Here is a 17,712-nt window from a genome sequence, read left to right as displayed (position 1 = left end):
TATTTTATTGCTCAATTTTTTTTATGATGCATTTGAGGTTCTTCTAGCAACAGATCCCACATAGTTAAAAAATAAAATACAATAAAAAACAAACATTTAAAATGTATTTAGAAGGTTTTAGAGATTATGCAAATAATATTTGAGATTTTTGGGACGAAGAATAGTTTTCTGTTTATCGTAACATGAAATCACCTTACATTCATTCTAGTAACGACACAGACTCTGTTTTCACAACAAATCTCTAGTAAAAAATATTTAATTACAAAGTTTGATTTCTGTATGTCCAATTTTGTGAAGGTGTGCTTCCTGTATCAAAATTATAGTGCAGATAACTAACATTTGCAAGTGTGTAGTTGAAGTCATATATTATACTGATGTTGTAACAAAAGGACTAATCTTTTCTTTACTAGTTGAGCATAAATAACGCATTTGACATGTTCATCTGTGTAAATTTAGATAAATCACCAATATGTCACCAAATGTTTCCAAATTAGATTTGACAAATTAACAAAAAGAGCACAAACAATTTGTTATGTTCATAGAGTTGGCTAACCACTTGACTGGTCTTGATAAAAAGACACGTTCAAAAGTTTAAATTGGAGAATAGTTATCACAAATCTTGGTCAAGGGAAAGAAAATATAATAAGTGACCAAGTTGCCATGAATATTGAGTTTGCCAGTTGAAGGTTGCTAAGTGTTGTAATCACAAATTTGTTGATAGTAAAGAAAAAAGTTTTTCAAACTATATTCTTTTATTAATGGACTAATAAAATAATAGCAAAGATGGAGTTTGAAGTTTGTTTGGAATTGTGCACAAAGCTGCACAGTGGGCTATCTGTGCTTTGTTCATCACAGGTATCAAAACCTGGTATCTAGTGTTGTAAGTCTACATACATACCACTGTGCCACTGGAAGGTGGAGTTTTAAGGGCTAAACAAAATAAAAATGTAGAAGCTAATTTTGGCAAAAAAAATAATTTAAATTGATCATAATTTCTTAAGATGTATACCTTGAAGCTAGGAATATGCCACTCAGTGTAGAATAGTATGACATTTGATATGAATTACTTGGACAACATCTGAAATATCTAGTTATTAATACAGGTATATTTAAATCAGATTTTGACCATTGCAATATCTTGGATGCAGTCTGTTTTACTTGTTATTCTGTATCATCAACAAATCCTTGAAAAGCTGAATTAATGCAAGTGTTATTCATTAGATGTGTTTGTGAACATTAAACAAAATAAATGGTTTTTCTGACACAAAAGTTAACTAACTAGATGTACTCCCAACCAGAAGCTACTGACAAAAATAGGATGAAAAATAATGGAGATTTTGGAGTTGTTATTGTTATTTAGTACAAAAAAAATATTTGAAATAAACTGATGTATAAATTGAAAATTAAAATCTAAAGTTAAGTATAATTTAATTTCTCTTTGCCTTTGTTTTATTTTCATTCACTGTTACATGTAAGTTTTGCCTAAAGATACGTTTAGGCTAATAAACCAATCATATACGAAGTTCTTGTAAAGTGTACATGGAGAGAAATGTAATCATAAGAGTAATTTTAAATTCAGCACAAACTCAACTGAATGTTTTCATAATTGTAAAAAATTTTTAAACTGTATTATTGTTTTGTTTTTTTTTTGTGCATAGCTGCATGAGGGCTATCTGTGCTAGCCTTCCCTAATTTGGCAGTGTAAGATTAGAGGGAAGGCAGCTAGTGATCACCACCTACTGCTAACTCTTTGGCTACTTTTTACCAACTAATAGTGGGATTAACCATCACATTATAATGCCCCCACAGTTGAAAGGGCAAGCATGTTTGGTGTGTTGGGGAATTCGAACTGGTGGCCCTCAGATTACGAGTCGAGTGCCTTAACCACCTGGCCATACTGGGCCAAAACTAGATGAAGAATTTACTTTGGGAATATTAAAACAATAACACTTATTCATATGTAGATAGGCAATTTTAAGGTGAAATCTTTAATGTTTTTTGGATATGCACTCTTATAGTGGTGAGCACAATAAGTTTGTAACCTACATATTTATTTGTGCATTTAAAAGTTCCACTAGAGAATATAATACATGATTATCATTTCTCTGAAAATATTGATTGTAGAATTAACCCTTTGACTGTGGCTGCTTTAAACACGTGGAGGCTTTGTGAGCTCTATACTGTATAGAGCACACCCACATTCAGCTGTCAGAGAGAGAGAATGTATCCTATACAGTGAATCAGCAGTCGATGGATTGAAAAAGTATATTGATCTTCACCATTTATAAAACACCAGTACAATCAGAATCAAACAAAAAATAATTTATTAAACTATAACAAAAATAGAAACCTGAAGTAAAACTTCAAAATGATTGGGATACAAGTTTGAATACTTAAGATAAAAGTTAGTAAATCTGTGTAAATAAATATTAATAATAAGTAGCACAACATAAACATCAATGTAATTAGTTTTAATAAACAAAAGAATTAGGAAAGTGAACCAAAGGAAGAAAAAAAAACTAGTTCCAGAAAATTCAGTATTCCAGAATTAAACCACTTCTCAAGATCAATAACATTATTGAGCAACATTTAATCATAATTTGTTCTAATTATATATCATGAACTAACTTTCAGATCAAGAAAGGGTTTTTATTTAGTGGTTGAACCACAGTCTTGCATAACATTAATATCTTTACATCACCACTAGAGAAAACTTGTATGAGCTTCCTGGTACAAACATACTTAAATTCTAAGTGCTCTAACTGGACTGTATGTTAGCTCTTAATATAACTACAAATTATTAATTGAACCAAACAACTGATGGAATAATACTACATAACAGAAATTTTGTTCTTGGATAGTATGTGTTATTTTGTAATTGCTTATGTTGTAAAAGTAGAGAAAATGGTCATTATTCCCTTCAAACTGTGCTTTTGGGACCTTGATAATGAAATTTAGAAATTAATCTATTTTCTATTTAAAAAAACATGCAAATTTGCACGTTTTCATTTACGTTAGGTCTGAATAAAACAACAAATGAATCAAAATTTACATGTATTTATACTGAAGTTATACAAAAATGTATAGAAGTGAGTAGTTTTTCGAGATTTGTGACTGCAATGTTAAATCACTTTCACGTATAAGCCCCAAATATAATGTCCCATCATGTTTTCGTTATACACTCCCAGGTCTCAAAAGCAAAGTTTGAAGAGAAAAATAGGTCTTTTCCATTTACTTTAGGCATAAGCAATTGGGAAATAACACTTTCTGCCCAGGAACAAGAAAAAGTAAAAATTTTGTTACATAGTGTAATAAATGAATGATAAACAAAACCATAACAAAATTAGAATTCTCTGTCTCATATCTGTTCAGTATATTATAATCAGTTTTTACACATAATGGATTAATGCTTACTGCTTCAGAAACATGAGATCATTGCAGAATAAATTTTTAATTGGTTTAATTATATCTTTTATGCATTGATAATAAAACAATTATAAACGTACATTATTTTTTGTTATCTCTAATCAGACTTAACTTTATGAGCTGGCCTCTCACAAAAACAGTATTTTGAGTTAAGTGATCAGATGTATGTTTTTCTGGATGGGTTATGTTTTTTTTTTTAATCAGTTATTACAGTTTGTAAGGTATTACAGTTATTGTATTTTGTAAGTTTGTGTCTGATCACTTACTTGTGTGTATTCAATGTAAATGTCTCCACAAAGAAACTGACATAGTTAAAACCTTGAACTCATTAAATTAACAGTGACTCAAGAGTTACACATGCAGCTAGTATAATAATAATGGGCCAACTGTAATAAGAATTATGGTGATTAAATATACACAGTTTGTCTAGCTAAATCTGCATCACTGATTGTAAATCATATGCTCAACATATTTAGATAACTTCAAACCTCAAAACCTTAAGATTGAATGAAATATGAAACTTTTGTGATCTCACTGAAAGTTATCTTTCACTTTATTTCAGAGCACAAGAAGATGATATTGGTGCACACATCAATGTTGGAAGAACTTACAGTAACCTTGAGATGTACAATGAGGCAGAATCTGCCTTTTGGAAGGTAGTTATATAAATGACTTGCTATAATTAATATTTTCATCTAATAAGAATACACTACCAGTATAGCTAATTAAATAAACTTTTTTTACATTTTTATGTACAAAGCATAAGAATGGATTGTTTCATCAAATAAGTAACCCTGCTGTTAAGGATATTTTCATCCATGGTAATGAGTAAGTGAATGTAGTAAAGTGGGACATCTGGTAAGGATATTTTCATCCATGGTAATGAGTAAGTGAATGTAGTAAAGTGGGACATCTGGTAAGGATATTTTCATCCATGGTAATGAGTAAGTGAATGTAGTAAAGTGGGACATCTGGTAAGGATATTTTCAGCCATGGTAATGAGTAAGTGAATGTAGTAAAGTGGGACATCTGGTAAGGATATTTTCATCCATGGTAATGAGTAAGTGAATGTAGTAAAGTGGGACATCTGGTAAGGATATTTTCATCCATGGTAATGAGTAAGTGAATGTAGTAAAGTGGGACATCTGGTAAGGAGATTTTCATCCATGGTAATGAGTAAGTGAATGTAGTAAAGTAGGACATCTGGTAAGGATATTTTCAGCCATGGTAATGAGTAAGTGAATGTAGTAAAGTGGGACATCTGGTAAGGAGATTTTCAGCCATGGTAATGAGTAAGTAAATGTAGTAAAGTGGGACATCTGGTTTACAAAGAACCAACTTGGTGACAAATATCTTTAGACAAAGAAAATAATTTAATAAATCAATAAATGGTTTAATAAAACTACATCACTTTGGTTGATTGTTGGAATGTTGCTATTAATGTTATGTTTTGCTAACAAATTCAAGAAACAAACAAAACGTTAAAGTAAAAAATGATATATTATGTGTTTGTCAAAATCTGTTTATGTAGAAATAACACAAAAATATAAACAGGTTAGGTATTATTCAGTCAGTGTTTGCAAGTCAGAACACTTATAACACTAAAAACCAGATTTTGATACTTGTTGGCTTAGTATAGTTAACCCATTGTGTAGCTTTATACTTAATAAACAATCAAACATTTTACAGAAATCAATTTGTTTGGAATAAATTAAAATTGAGTAATAATAAAGTAAAACAGTAAAAGACAGAGAGATAACCATTGTGTTTGAATAATTGCATGCTATCTTTATCTCATCTTGTTGTGTAGAAACTTGAACTTAGACCTTTTATTTTGTGGGGCGAAACAATTCATTCTCACTGTCGTGCTACAAACAAAGAAATATGTCACAAATATAGCATGTTACACTACAAACTAAACTATCACATTCATTAAAGAGATACAGTTCATAAATAGAACTAATTATTTCTATTTATGAATTTTATCTCTTTAAAACCAGGAGTAACATCAGTTTAGTTACTCTACCTACAATATGATTTTTCAACTGTATATTGAAATTAACACCAGAATTAAACATAACTGAGTAACCTCACATACACTTTGACTTACTGTTACAGAGAATAAAGTTGGATGTCTATTGTGTTTAAAATATGTAAAAAAAGTAAATAAATCAATGAAAATACTTGTAATTGTTATTAAAGATGAAGTTATTAAGGTGTGAGCAGAGATATTTTGGAATGTAACAATGTTCAGCTTTTAATGTTAAATGTTACTTGGTTTGATTTTGTTGCTCTTTGAATTTTAAACGGGATTTCTAAAATTTCAGTCAGTTTTTTATACAGTTTTTTGTTCTGTAGGCAAAAGGACTACTTCCTCGGCCCAAGAGTGGAGAACCATACAGAGCAAGAATTGCTCCAAATCACCTGAATGTTTTTCTGAATCTTGCAAACTTGATATCTCGTAACAAGAGTCGTTTGGAAGAAGCAGATGCTGTAAGCTTATTTTAGAAAGATTAATAAAAATCTTTTATCTAAATCTGAAGTGCTAAATTAAATATAGAATTGGTGAAACGTTTTTCCTATTGTAATAATTCCATATTTAAAAATCACAAGGAAAGAATTTCTCAAATTTTAAATAAAGTATTTAGGGTATTTTTGCATATGACTATTGTATCAATACAGGTTTGCAGGAGAGCTAGTGGATCCTTAGTATAAACCTAGAAATTGATTGTTTTTCAGGTTCCCATGTTTTTATATATTTTGGCAGCTTGTATTCTTTCACGATGTCAGGAAAAGGCACAGGTTAAGAAAAATGAAAGATAAAAACACAAAACCATATGGGCAAGTAAATAGCAAATGGGTTTTAATTATAATAAATGCAAGATAATATTTGTTGGTTATTATAATTTGAATTAAAAGTATAATTTGGATGGGAATAACCTTAACTGTATCATTAAATAAAAGGATCTTAATGTAATAGTCAATCAGTCTCTAAAGCCATCCCTAAAGTAGTAGGGCAACTAGGATTTTAGATTGTATCTACAGAAATATTGAATACAAGTCTTAAAGGGGTTATAATTTCATTATACAGTTTGCTTACTAGGCCACATTTGGAATATTGTATTTAGTCTTAGATTCCTTACCTTAGAAAAGACATTGAATTATTGGAAATGGTTCAGAGAAGGTTATAAGAATATGGTGTCTTGGATGGAGGGGGTTATCATACCATGAGAAGCTGAAATCTCTCAAATTTTTTTTCTTGAAAAAAGAAGAGGTTGGGGATCTTATTGAGGTATCTAAGATTATAGAGAGAATTGATGGTGTTGAGACATCAAATTTTTTCATATTTAACAGTGAGAATAGCAGGACTAGGGGCACACAAATTTTGGCAAGGTAGGGGTCATCTTCAGATGGAATAATTTCATGTTTCTAGCAGGGTTGTTGGCCTTTGGAATGTGTTGCCTTCATATATTGTAGAAGCAGTAAATTTAAGTGAGTTTAAGAAAAACTTTAAGTATATGAATGATAAGGGCTAGTTTTAAGACTATTTAATAATTATTTTAATCTAGTTTAGAGGATGGAACAGCCCAGAATGGATCAGTAGGTCCTGCATTATGCCAAAACATTGTGTTAAATGCTTTTGAAAAGTGGACTTTTTACAAGTATTATGGTTACAGAGTTTTTGTATTTTTGTCTTAGACAAGTATCCCTAAACACTTACTAGGCCAAGTCATTTTATATTGTTTAGTCTAGAAATGTCACTTTTTTATGATTAAAGTATTTAAATTTAAAAATGAGCATTTTATCTTTAATATTTTCTTTGTCGAAAGAATGTTTGTGTCAGCTTATTCTTAAAATTAGTTAGCTTATCATATGTATGTACAGTATTTTTGTTCTTATGCTTTCCACAGTAAGTAACATAAATATATGTATATAAAAACAGTGACTCTAAAACCTCTTTGTTAATCCAACTGTTATGTGCACTGTACAAAAGTAATAAAGGATTAGCTAAATAAGATAATCTTTCAGCTTTACAGACAAGCGATCAGTATGAGGGCTGATTACATCCAAGCCTATATCAACAGGGGTGACATTCTGATGAAATTAAACAGGTGAGTTTACATTTGTCGTTAAACTCGTTAGTAATTATAAAGTACATTTTAAAGATGTGTGCAATGTGAAAATAGCTGTAAAAAATCTAATTACTTTCAAGTATTTTCAAATTATCATGAAGAACCTAAAAATATTATTAAAATTATGAATTGTATACGAGTCATGATGTAGCAGCTAAAAGTGCTTGCATCTTCTTTTCACACTCAAACAGTTTTTAGATTTTTCAATCTCATTAACTGATTTGATAACTGACAGACAATATTTAGTTGTGATCTGAATCATTCATTTATTTTATAGCTAGAACAAATGGAATTTATCTTTTTTCTGCTTCAATGAATGATGTGGTAGCTAGGACAAGTAATGTTTAACTTTATTGTGTATTGTTAATATAGGAATCGATCAGTTTACGTGGTTTTTAACTGAACCATAAACTGGAAGGTTAATTTTATTGACCTAAATTAGAAAAGAGAAAATTTCTGATATAAGTCTAGAATTTCAGTTATTGAAATTTCAGTGCTCATTAAGTTGGAGTTTATGCAAACTTTTAACGTTTACAAAGTACACTGGTTACATTGTGATGCTCTCAATTGTCCAGTTAAATTTAGAAAATTAAAAAAAAAACAAGAGATAAAGGATTTTAGAGCACATGAACTCGTTTGTTCTAAAGTACAAAGCTACTCAAATGAGATATTTGTACTGTGCTCACCATGGATATATCCCAACCAGATTTTTAGTGCTATGAGCCCTTAAAGTTACTGCTGAGCTACTACTGGGTAGGGCTGTATGTGAACTTACAATTGGCATGTCATCAAAACAAAATATTTTGGAAGATAAGTCAGGATAAGTTCCTCTTGCTGTATTAATTAGAATATGTCTTTTCAGAACTTAGAAAAACTGAAGTGAAAATAGAAAGTCAATTGTTAGAAAAACTTACCTGAGCACTGAACAGGACACATGAAAGTAGTTTTCTAGTCTTTGTACTAACGTCTTCTTCCAAAGATTTGGGTGTTTTTTTTTAATTTCTGTGAATAACTTGATCTATATATTTGTAAGTTGCTAATGTACAAGTAGTTTGTATTCTCATTGCAACTGACTCCTGACTTTTTCTTTCACTGCTGTACTATATTGTAATGAACTACTGTTAAAAATGCACACTAACAGTAATGAAACTTTGTAGAATGGATGGCAACTGCCTGTTGTGGAGATACAAGTTGCCGTTTATTCTACAAAGCTTCATCATAAATACTCTGCCTAAGCAATCGTCTATCAGAGCACACTAACAGAATTACATCACACCAATTTTGTATATATCTATCAGAGCACACTAACAGAATTACATCACACCAAGATAAAGGATTTTAGAGCACATGAACTCGTTTGTTCTAAAGTACAAAGCTACTCAAATGAGATATTTGTACTGTGCTCACCATGGATATATCCCAACCAGATTTTTAGTGCTATGAGCCCTTAAAGTTACTGCTGAGCTACTACTGGGTAGGGCTGTATGTGAACTTACAATTGGCATGTCATCAAAACAAAATATTTTGGAAGATAAGTCAGGATAAGTTCCTCTTGCTGTATTAATTAGAATATGTCTTTTCAGAACTTAGAAAAACTGAAGTGAAAATAGAAAGTCAATTGTTAGAAAAACTTACCTGAGCACTGAACAGGACACATGAAAGTAGTTTTCTAGTCTTTGTACTAACGTCTTCTTCCAAAGATTTGGGTGTTTTTTTTTAATTTCTGTGAATAACTTGATCTATATATTTGTAAGTTGCTAATGTACAAGTAGTTTGTATTCTCAATGCAACTGACTCCTGACTTTTTCTTTCACTGCTGTACTGTATTGTAATGGCACACTAACAGTAATGAAACTTTGTAGAATGGATGGCAACTGCCTGTTGTGGAGATACAAGTTGCCGTTTATTCTACAAAGCTTCATCATAAATACTCTGCCTAAGCAATCGTCTATCAGAGCACACTAACAGAATTACATCACACCAATTTTGTATATATCTATCAGAGCACACTAACAGAATTACATCACACCAATTTTGTATATATCTATCAGAGCACACTAACAGAATTACATCACACCAATTTTGTATATATCTATCAGAGCACACTAACAGAATTACATCACACCAATTTTGTATATATCTATCAGAGCACACTAACAGAATTACATCACACCAATTTTGTATATATCTATCAGAGCACACTAACAGAATTACATCACACCAATTTTGGGAAACTGCTGTAGTTTCTAAAACTATGCAGTTTACTGCTGTGATACATATAAATTAACATCAATTAAAATGTATTTCCTTCCCATAAAAAAAGTAATTTGTATAATTAATAAATTATAAGCTTTCACATTAAAAATTTGGTTTTGGTTTGACAAATCAGCATGCCTACCAATTGCTTACCAGTAAGTCTGGTGAGCTTATGATGGTAAAATTGGTTTTCATTACCTGTGCTAGGTGCAGCAGAAATAACCCATTTTATAGCAATGTGCTTAACAAAAATCAAACAGATGAATGTTGATGGGATGTACTCTTGTTTATTAACAGAACACAAGAAGCTCAGGAAGTGTATGAAAGAGCCCTGCAGTTTGAAAGCAGGAATCCAGACATTTATTACAATGTACGTGTTTCTGTTGTTCATGATGTAATCAAACACTCAGCCATTAATTGTTACCAAACTAAGACTTCTAAGTAACAGTATTACATCTTTCAGCATCGCTATATCTTCCTGCAGAATTAGAAGTGATGAAATTATCAGCGAACAGTAATGTATATTAATTTTATTGTATGTAGGAGCTTATTTAATACTGCAGTAAATTTTGACATTTGATACTTGTATCACATTAAGAACATCTATATAAATAAGCTCTATAATCCATATTTATAGACTTTCTTAACAAGTTAAAAAAGCTTATATGCAAAAACGGCTCGTTTGGGTTGAGAAAATATTTTACATAGAAGAGCGAACAACGTTTCGACCTTCTTTGGTCATCACTGAAGTTAAAAAAGCATTCCTCCAGTTTCTGTAGTTAATTAAAATGTGTATTTTATTACAGAAATCTTAGACATGTTTAAATTATCAGTTATTAATGGTTATTCAGTTTAAAGAACACATAGATTACATTGCACTTCAATTTACAGTAATTTTAATTTTTTTTTTACTTAGCTGAAATCAATGAACCCAAATTTTGCTGTATGATGTCATTCAGATGTCTCATTTTCCTTGTTTAAATTATTTTTTTTTTAGCTGGGTGTGGTGTATCTTGAACAGAGAAAAGCTACTCAAGCTATGGTTTATTTTGACAAGGCTCTAGAAATTGATCCAAACCATGAGGTTGGTAAAACAAAAGAAAAATCTATATACAAACTGTATCATATCATATATGTATTACATACACACAAACAAGAGGCATAACCAGAGGAAACTGATGGTACCCTATCTCCTGTTGTTATTGCTTTTCCTAAACGCTTGACTTTCATATTCGATATTACAGATCTAATGGTAAAACGAAGTAATTTCTTAACAAATAGTTTAGAGAATTAATGTACAACTGTAGAAATGATAAGTCCTAAGGTTAGATAGGATATGCTATTTTTCCTATAAAATATAATTTTTGCATAAGTCACAATAGACTTGTAAATATACAATTGAAATTAAACCAAAAGTTCTTGTTAATTTTGAATGAGAATACTTTCTGATGTTTTGATCTTTCTTGGGTAGCTTTTAACATGTCTCATGCTGCTGGTGATCTAACGGTTTATAAACACTTTCTTTATAGCAAGCTCTCATGAACTCAGCTGTGCTGATTCAGGAAAGTGGAAATGTAAAGTTACGACACATTGCCTATAAACGGTCAGAAAAATCTTTTAAAGTATTAATAATTATTGTTATATTTGTTGCTAGTAGCTACAGTATTTTAGAAGTAAATTTATAGTGCATGTTTATTATATTGAACTTTGAACACCATGTGGAAAGTCGTGTACATTCAGAGTCTGTTTTTAATAGTGTTCACAACGAAGTCAAAGGGTATTGTAACTTGGTACACTCTTGAAAATGTAATTTTTAATTATTGTTACATTAACCAAATTTGGTAATATTCTGTCTTGTTCAGTTATTTAAAAAAACAATTAAGCCTACCCCTAGTGGCACAGTAGTGAGCAAAGCACAGATAGTCCACCATGTTGCTTTGTGCTTAACTTTAAACAAACGAACAAATTAAAAAATAATAAGTATTCTACACTTTTCTTAGAAACTTATCTGAAATATTGGTTGGAAAATTATAACATAAAACCAATGCTATGGCAAAGAATACTGATTAATTTACATCTTATTTGAAATAAGGATGGTGGGTTTTTAACTCTGAAAAAGAATCATAACATTTCATTTTTAATTTACGCCTTTCATCAAAAAGTGTTTACCATAAAATGTGAGATATAGAGGTCTTCAGAATAAAAATGTTGATACTTCCATATCCCACAGTGTCTTATTTTTTTATATTACAATCATTTATAGTAAAGACTGTGTTTGACTATTTCATTTAAAATCAATATGTGTATATTAATAGATGTTGCTACCTTCCAGATTACAACATCTTTTAGAAAGTGGGAAAACTAATGAACGAGTTTATTTCAACCTTGGAATGCTATCTATGGATGAGAAACATATCACCAAAGCAGAAATGTGGTTTAAAAAAGCTATACAGGTAAAAAAAAAATTATTACTGCTATTCAAATTAAGATAATGTTTTCTGTAACATATTTTGAGTAAATCTTATATTAATTTAAGTAATATTATAAAATGTTTTATTTAAAACATTCTTAAAGAATATCTTCCATCAGCAGCAAAGCATAGGTTTTTAATTCTGTAGGTTGCCAAAATTAGATATACTTTGTAGATGGCAGATATTCAAACATATTGTGTAAGTTGTTCAACATGTTCTATTGGCAGCAAGTAACAGGACCTGTTCTACCAACTACCAATAGTCAGTTGTCATTTATAGATTTTCAGAGGCTGGGTTGGTCTGTAAGCTACCAGAAATTAGTTATATTCTGTAGTTAGCAAACAGTCAAATCTATTGTATAGGCTATTTGTAGCAGTACATAGTCTGTAAACTAGTTATAACTATATACTTTGTAAACTACCAAAAGCCCCTTACAAATTGTAGATTGACAGTGTAGACATTATGAGAAAATTGTTAACTGTACATATTTAGCTAAATGCAACAAAAGACTTTTATAGGTTGTTGACATAAGTGCACTATGTAGACTGCCAGTAGTAAGACAGTGTTATTATTTATGAATTTATTATCCAAATATCTTTCAAACAGCAATTTAAAAACAAGTAGGTTAATTTCAACATTATTTCTTTGACTTCAGTTCTGAGATTATTATTTTAGAATTGGCAAAATTTGGAGTATGTTAGTATTTAAAAATAGGCTAAATAGGTGGTTGTACCATGGTCAGTACAACTTTTAAAAAGCATGTCAATGGCATATTGATATTATTACATACGATAAGATATGAAATAATGTTATGTTGTTATTTTTTGTTCTAGATACGAGAAGATTTCCGTAGTGCGCTCTTTAACCTTGCACTGCTCTTATCAGACTCTCGACGTCCACTTGAAGCTGTGCCTTTTCTTAAACAGCTGCTAAAGGTAGAACAGCATTACAATAATTTGACACAGAATTCCAATTACTTATTGGAAAATTGTATATCGTTTAATGTTTTGAATTAGAATAGTGTTCACACCTCTCATGAATCTAATAATTATAGTAATCACTTTTTGTGTTACGATATTATTAAAACTTTATATCTATTAAGTGCAAAAAATAATTACGTTGAAATATAAACAAAATTATTTGGAAAAATGCTCCAAAACTTTACCTAGTAAAAATGTGTTACATTCGTACTGCTGCCTTAAATTATTTTAATATATATAAAGGATATGTTTTGATCCTCACAGATAAGCACATATTTACTTGTAACATTTATTAATAAACACATAATTTATTATTACTGTATGGGATATTGAAAATATGAGATGGATTTTAATTATGTTAAGACGTTATATTCGTATGGATTCACATTTTGGTACAATATTCAAAAGATCTGGTAAGACCTAGCAGAAGATATAGTTTAAATATATTTTTACGTCAGGAGGTGTAAACAGTGTAACTGTACTTGGTATTTTTACATCAAAGTAAGTATTACACTTGTGTTGATCTGAGGTACTGTAAATTCATGCTGTAATGTTACATATTTGTAACCAATTACACTCACTAAATAATTTTTAGAATAAACGTGAAAACAATATCAGCATGGATATAAAAAAAATTAAAAAAATGAAGACATTCAGCTGTAATTCTGTTATACCTACTTAATTTGTTGAGAATGTATATGTATAATAAATTTAAAACTTTACTGTTTTAAATTAAAAACATTTTTCTATTTCAGCACCATCCCGATCATGTGAAGGGACTGATCCTTCTAGGTGACATTTACATCAATCACATGAAAGACCTTGAGGCAGCAGAGAAGGTAAAATATTACTATTGAACTGATAATCTGTGTGTGTACTGAACAAAAATTAATGTTCTTGTGTCTTTAACATACATCATTCGTTTCTTCTGTTTTTGTCAAATTTTTAAGTTGCCTAATTTTTTAACATGAGATACGCAACAAGCAAATATGATAGTTTTAATTTATAAACATGGAAATTTTATTCTTTCATGACTTAAACCAGAAAACTCTACATGGTAACTATATATAATCAAGTATATCTGATGGAATTTTGTAACTGAGTTTAATGAATTAAGTATCAAGTTCATGTGAGAGTTCGAGACAAGGTTAAATGCCAATGGGCCATTTTTTTGGCTTGTGATTGAGCAATGCTAATGTCAATGTTACCAGATTTCCAGAGTAAAACACTCACTCAATTATTTTCTATACCAAGTAACACTGTAATAACTGTTAACACTTTTGTTACAGGCTCTGTATGATGTACCTGACTTCGTCTACACATTTGCACTATACTTTTTGATACAACATGTGCATTTCATATTATTTGGTAGACTTTTAATAAATATTACAAGTATTTTTCATTTTTTAATGAAACGGACTGTTACGCCACTGGGGAACTTTTCGTATTAGAATGACTACATATTATAACACAAAAATATAAATGTTTAGTCAAAGTAGCTTAAATCTCATACTGCAATATATATTTTTTATTATACTGACCTTACATTACACAACTTTCACTGATACAGTGCATGTGCACTCATATTACGTATTCAGTAATACAGAAACTGACCTGTAGTCTTCCCTCTCATGGCTGTGTTTAGTGGACTAATATTTTGTAAGATAGTCACATTTCGATTACTATACATTGTATGTAGATTAATATTATTTAGAAATAAAGTATTGAACTTATTTTTTTAAAATATAGAACAATAAATTAAGAAGTAAAGCATAAAATTATCTCTTCTTGCTGTGACATTTGTACTCAGTTGCTAAGCCTTTTAAAATTTTGCACATGGAGGATATCAGAGAAACTTTTTAAGTTTTGTATATAAAGTTGAATAACCAAAAAGTCTTAAATAACCATACTGATACCATAGAATTCCACTATCATTTATGAAGCTTAGTGACTACGATTTCAGATTTTAAAAAATGTGAAACTTTGAGCAGATTAAAGACACAACCTGTCTCCTTGAACTCTTAGATAGAAAGAAAGTGGTAGCCTTTTCACAGACTAGAATGGGTGAGAAAACCATTTTGGAGAAATTCTAAACTGTTGATTGGTTATTCACATGTCACATATTGAAGTAAGTGTAAATAAGGGAAAATTTTCAAAATTGTAAAGAGGTGATGGGGCAACTGTGTTTGATTCAGTACACAAGCCATATCTCAGAAAAATAAAAAGATATGAGGTTCTTAATCTGTATTCTAGCTGCCAGAGTAATCTGAGTTCCTAATTTGTACAAAACTGTAGATTTAGTATTTTGATTAGTTTGATTTGTTTTGAATTTTCTCAAATTACTGTCTTGAGCTTTGAGCTAAAAATAAGATATCTACTGCATGTGTTTAGCAAAGCCACATCAAGCAATCTGCTTAGCTCACTGAAGGGGATCAAACCCCTAATTTTAGTGTTGTAAAAGAAAAGAATGTCAAAAATATATATTTTCCATATGTATGAGTTTAATACATTTTGCACTGTGCTTAATCAAATTTTATTCTTAAAATGTTGATGCAGCTCTGTAGAAAAAAAAAAGTAAAACAAAGTTGTAACATCCTTTTTAGTTCAACTTATTGATTGATGTTTCAAATTTTTATAAAGGCAAAACTACTGCTGTTTAAGAACATGATTTTACACAAGTGAGGCTACTTGTAGGTATCATTACTGTTATCATTATTTCCATTAAACTTTCAATGTTTTATGTACCATCAGTGTTACACCAGGATTCTGCAGATGGATCCTAATAACATACAGGCCAAACACAACTTATGTGTTGTGTACGTGGAGCGTGGACAACTTGTGGTGGGTGAACTCTGTCTCCAACAGGCTGCCAGCCTAGCTCCCAAAGAAGATTACATTCAACGTCACCTGAAAATTGTACGCACGCCTTCAGAAGGTTCAGCTACAAAATCTTTCTGAAAATAAAGTTTCAAAGTCTACACCCAAACAACAAGGTGATAAAAACCGAGGAAATACCACAAATAAAGACCCCATCAGTGCTAATTCGTGTCACTCCAACAATGAAAATCACAATATTTCTGAGTCCTGAACTGTTCCTACATGTATCAACTGGTGCTGCGATATGAAGACTCAGTTGTAAATAGTAAAATCAGTAATAGCTAGAGATGTGTATATTTAACATCGAAAAACAGCTGTTCTAAAGGAAGTCTACTCTATTGCCGAGTTACTTATTTTTGTGTATAAAGGGATATTGACACGAAAAATAGGGAAGAAATGTTAAAATATCCTTCATGTTCTTATCACATATCATTCAGGAATGGTAAGGTACTTTAAAAAATTACATTTTTATGGTCACAACTGTTTCCCATAATAAGTATGCATAAATGAGAACAGAAAATTTGTTCTGATCAGATAATATAGATTAATATTTATGCTTGATTTTACATGTACAGTTAGATCAGTAAATTATATTCAGGAAAAAGTTATTTTTCTTTGGTAGCATACAGACCCATAAATACAATAATAAACACACGCTTTCTTTTCAATAGCTGTATTAAATTTTGAGAATTTGTATCAGGTGTTTGTAACATTGGCCACCATTAAATGAGTACAACAAGAAGGGTGTAATTTGTGAACAATGTAATGAATACTTAAGATGTTAGATACATATAACGTGGGATAAGTGTGTAATATCTTGTTTAAACTAAGGTGTTTACATATGTTCTCATTTGTTCATATGAAATATAAGATTCAAGTTGTTCAGAGTTAAAATTCTGATGTTTTAACGTAAAAAAACTTTTTTTCTTTTCTTTTATTTAAAGACATTCAGATTTCTTCAAGGAAAATTTAAACATCTGATAATGGAATGTTTATATTCCTGTTGATGAGTTTTTAAAGTCATTTTTGTTAATTTCAGATTCCAGCTCTAACTCTCTTCCAAATAGTTATAGTACATAAATTATACATTATCCATTATTAATCTGTAAGTTATTAAACTGTGAAGAGTTAATCATGATTAAGAGATGTTTATTGGATATAAATGTTATTAACATATTTACTTTTTGGTATTTATAAAGTACAATTATTCACAACAGTTATTCGAGTGAGGTTCAGTACAGCAAGTAGATTGCTACAACTAGATTTGATTTTTATGTAATATTTATATGGTGTGGTATAACTGGACATATTAATTTCAATTTTCAGTTAATCCATATCAGTTGTTCACATATATTAATAATTAATGTTTTTTTCATGTGAAACGTTACTCTTGTTATAGAAATTATCATGAACATCATTATTCTTGTATGTTAAACATAACTAGTCATCTTTTGTAACTTTCATTACGTTTGAAGGAGTCTTCTTTTACCTGGGACTGTCCAGATAAAAGTCACATTAACTCACATTTTACTGTTATGCCATCATTATAACTCTGAATGATGGCACCAT

General features: G+C 30.2%; 1 pseudogene across 1 annotated transcript in view; it reads left to right on the top strand.

Moving 5' to 3' along the window:
* The window catches only part of LOC143256610 (protein O-mannosyl-transferase Tmtc3-like), a 91,466-nt pseudogene extending 74,159 nt beyond the window's left edge, over positions 1-17,307 (top strand). Inside the window, exons 12-21 of the transcript XR_013031423.1 lie at positions 3,989-4,082; positions 5,785-5,919; positions 7,456-7,538; positions 10,113-10,185; positions 10,813-10,899; positions 11,345-11,418; positions 12,148-12,268; positions 13,120-13,221; positions 14,022-14,105; positions 16,018-17,307. The product of XR_013031423.1 is annotated as a protein O-mannosyl-transferase Tmtc3-like (transcript). The remainder of the gene's footprint in view (positions 1-3,988; positions 4,083-5,784; positions 5,920-7,455; positions 7,539-10,112; positions 10,186-10,812; positions 10,900-11,344; positions 11,419-12,147; positions 12,269-13,119; positions 13,222-14,021; positions 14,106-16,017) is intronic.
* The last annotated feature ends 405 nt before the right edge of the window (positions 17,308-17,712 follow it).

This window comes from Tachypleus tridentatus, chromosome 7 (genome assembly GCF_004210375.1).
Source record: "Tachypleus tridentatus isolate NWPU-2018 chromosome 7, ASM421037v1, whole genome shotgun sequence".
In the NCBI taxonomy this organism is placed as follows: domain Eukaryota; kingdom Metazoa; phylum Arthropoda; class Merostomata; order Xiphosura; family Limulidae; genus Tachypleus; species Tachypleus tridentatus.
The sequence above is the reverse complement of the archived record's forward strand: the minus strand, read 5'-3'. Positions and strand labels throughout refer to the sequence as shown.